This window comes from Centruroides sculpturatus, unplaced genomic scaffold (genome assembly GCF_000671375.1).
Source record: "Centruroides sculpturatus isolate CEXI.00-Female unplaced genomic scaffold, Cexi_2.0 scaffold72, whole genome shotgun sequence".
Taxonomy (NCBI): domain Eukaryota; kingdom Metazoa; phylum Arthropoda; class Arachnida; order Scorpiones; family Buthidae; genus Centruroides; species Centruroides sculpturatus.
The window spans coordinates 527,671-531,320 of record NW_019384336.1 but is presented as its reverse complement, the minus strand read 5'-3'; the positions used below and the strand labels follow the sequence as shown (position 1 = coordinate 531,320).

The 3,650-nt window shown below is 42.2% G+C and overlaps 1 pseudogene; it reads right to left on the bottom strand.

Annotated features, from left to right (window-relative positions):
• Positions 1 to 1,246: 1,246 nt before the first annotated feature.
• Positions 1,247 to 2,553, bottom strand: LOC111631859 (annotated as a pseudogene).
• Positions 2,554 to 3,650: the final 1,097 nt, after the last annotated feature.

Here is a 3,650-nt window from a genome sequence, read left to right as displayed (position 1 = left end):
ATTTTATCCCAGACTGCTTTTGAGCTAGTGGAAGATGTTATGCTAGAAACATACTTCCTCCAAGAATCCCTTTGGCTTTGCCTTCTTATTCTTCTAGCATTTGCCTTTGCTTTTTGGAAAGCAATCAAATTGTTTGTAGTGGGGTACCTTCTGAAAATCCCCCATGCTTTCTTTTGTGCTTTAAATGCTGCCTTGCAATTCTGGTTCCACCATGGTTTCGGATGCTTTGGGTATCTTGTTGATGTCTTTCCCATTGTTTTATCAGCTTCCTCTATGATACTGGAAGTGACAACTTCAACTGCATCATTGATATCAGCAGTATTGACCATTTCCTCAGTGATGTTAGCCAAAGAGGAAAATGCAGGCCAATCTGCCGTTTCCAGCTTCCAGCGTGGTGGACAGGCTGTTTCACAGCTTTCTCTGCCTCGATACTTTAGAAATATTGGGAAGTGGTCACTAGAGAGTGGATTACATCCAACCTCCCATGTAACTGCTGAAAACAGATTCGGAGTTGCTAATGACAGATCAATGGCAGTGAACATTCTTGATGGGGCATGGAAGTATGTCACTTCTACAGTATTAAATAAATACATTTGCTGATTGCCAACAAATCTCTCAATGGCTCTGCCTCGACGATTGATGTCGGGACTGCCCCACATCAGATTGTGGCCATTAAAATCTCGAAGTAAACGGAATGGTGTTGGCAGCTGTTCAACCAAGGCATCCAATTCATTCTCATTGACTCTGACATCTGGTATATAGAACAAACTGTGACAGTTACTCCAATAGAAATTCTGACTGCCACAGCTTGCAAATCAGTGGTTATTTGTACCGGTAAGGATGGAATGCGATTTGAAACCAGAATAGCCACACCGCCACTGGCACGGTTGTGGCTATCATCATCCTTGCGGTAGAGATCAAATCCTTTAAAACAAATATTTTCTCCAGGTTTTAGATGTGTTTCCTGGAGTGCCACACAGAGAGATGAAGTAGATGATGTCAAGTGTTTAATGTCAGAGAAGTTGTTGCGGAAACCACGACAGTTCCATTGGATTATTTTGTAATCCATTATGTGTTTGAGGCAGCATTTTTCACAAGGGTATCCCTCTTCAATTTCACAGGGGGTTTATCTTTTGGGGGTGACATTGGTTTTTTCACCTCCATGTTAGGCTCTTCATCAGAGATATCAGAGAAATCACTCATGGACTGAGTCTCTGATCTTTTAGCTTTAGAGAGGGTTGCTTTTAATTTTTGTTTGTTAAGTGGGTTCTTATTTGCTTTCTTAGAACCCACATTTCTGGTTACTACCCGTTTTAGGTAGGGATGTCTTTTTCTTGATACTCTCCTTTTCTTCAATTTGTTTTGATTGGGTCAGCAAACATTTTGCGTGTTGAGTGAGAGATTTTTTTGGGGAGATAGAAATATCTGTTTGAACCCCACATGTCTTAGTACATTTCAACGCAGCAGCAAAGGTCTTTTGTTTCGTTGTTGCACTTGGGGTGGCCATGCGACGGGCCTCTGTGTATGATACGTTGTTTACGGTTTTTATCCATTGCACCTCTTTTTCTCTCTGCCACGCAGGGCATTTCCGGGAGTAGGAAGGATGGGCATCTTTACAGTTCACACAGCATGGGAAACTGTTACATTTGGTACTGTCATGGTCTTCTCTCCCACACTGTGCACATACGTTTTGCCTCGGCAGGATGTTTGTGAATGTCCAAATCGCTGGCATTTGAAGCAACGCAGTGAATTTGGAATGTAATAACGAACAAGGCAGCGCAGATATCCTGCAGTAATGAAGGATGGCAATGTTGGCTTGTCAAATGTGACAATTAAATGCTTTCTTGGTATTAACTTGCCGTCTCGATGAATGGAGATGCGTCGGACAACAGTGACACCTTGATCTGAAAGACCGATCTGAATATCTGATTCATCTTCAGACATTAGGTCGATCTCAGATATCACACCACGTGATGAGTTTAGACTTTTGTGTGATGTGATTGAGACTCCCATTTCTCCAAGTGTTTTCATTGACAAAAGCTTTGTTGTTTGTTGAGGAGAGGCTGTTTCCACCAGGAGGTCACCTGACCTCAATTTCTGTATTTTCTTTAAGTGCCCAATTGTTGATTCAAACAATTTTTGGATCAAAAATGGAGAACACTTAGATAACTGTTTTTCTCCAGTTGCGTGGACTACTAAGTACACTGGCTGACTGGAGGTCTTTTCATTTGTCATTGTTAGCTTGTTTGGAATTTTTGTATTTTGAAAATCCATATTTAAAAATAAATATTCAGCTCCCAGTGACCCCACCCACCATGGGGCCCAACAAGGAGATGCTGTCACATGGGAGCCTCCCATAGACCGTCACATCAGGATTTCCCAGGAGCTATACCCTCACAATGCAGTCAAGAAAAGCACATCTTGTCTGACATGTCCGCATCAATCGATTGACTCCAAGCCGAGGTCAAGAATGACTCAACGACCAGCCGATTGACTCAAACGGAGCCTGATTTGAGCCTCCCGTTTATCCGAAGCAGGGGCCAAAGCAGTGTGTTCGGGATGTTATATTGCCGCTCAACTACCAGGATCCCCCTTTCCGGCATATGGGACACCACGCACGGCAAACACGTGGGTGGGCATTCAGATCCCAGGGATGGTAAAGAAGACTTACTAAACCATCTCTGGGAGGTCCCCTCACCATGGACAAAAACCCACACCTAGGGGATATTCCTCATTAGATGAAGAATGGAAATTTAAAATTGTTTTTCACTTTGGGCTTTATAAGCCTGAAAATTTCTTGGTTACATAATATTACTGGATGAAGACGAAAATGTTTCTCCCAACAAATCAGCAATACCCTGTATAATGCTGACTATTGTGCCATTATTTTGTAGCACGGACAGAGAGTGAGAAGCATATTTCCCATTGATTTTATGGATTTTATCCCAGACTGCTTTTGAGCTAGTGGATGATGTTATGCTAGAAACATACTTCCTCCAGGAATCCCTTTGGCTTTGCCTTCTTATTCTTCTGGCATTTGCCTTTGCTTTTTTAAAAGCAGTGAAATTACTAGAAGTATCTTCTGAAAATCCCCCATGCTTTCTTTTGTGCTTTAAATGCTGCCTTGCAATTTTGATCCCACCATGGTTTCAAATGCTTTGAATATCTGGTTGATGTTTTCCCCATTGTTTTTTCAGCTGCCTGTATAATACTAGAAGTGACAACTTCAACTGCGTCATTGATATCAGCAGTATTGACCATTTCCTCAGTGATGTTTGCCAAAGAGGAAAATGCAGGCCAATCTGCCGTTTCCAGTTTCCAGTGTGGTGGACGCGCTGTTTCACAGCTTTCTCTGCCTCGATATTTTACAAAAATTGGAAAGTGGTCACTAGAGAGTGGATTAGATCCAACCTCCCATGTAAATGCTGATAACAGTTTCGGAGTTGCTAATGATAGATCAATGGCAGTGAACGTTCTTGATGGAGCATGGAAGTATGTCACTTCTCCTGTATTAAATAAATACAGTTGTTGATTGCCAATGAATCTTTCAATGGTCCTGCCTCGACGGTTAATGTCGGGACTGCCCCACATTGGATTGTGACCATTGAAATCACCGAGTAAAAGGAAAGGAGTTGGCAGCTGTTCAACTA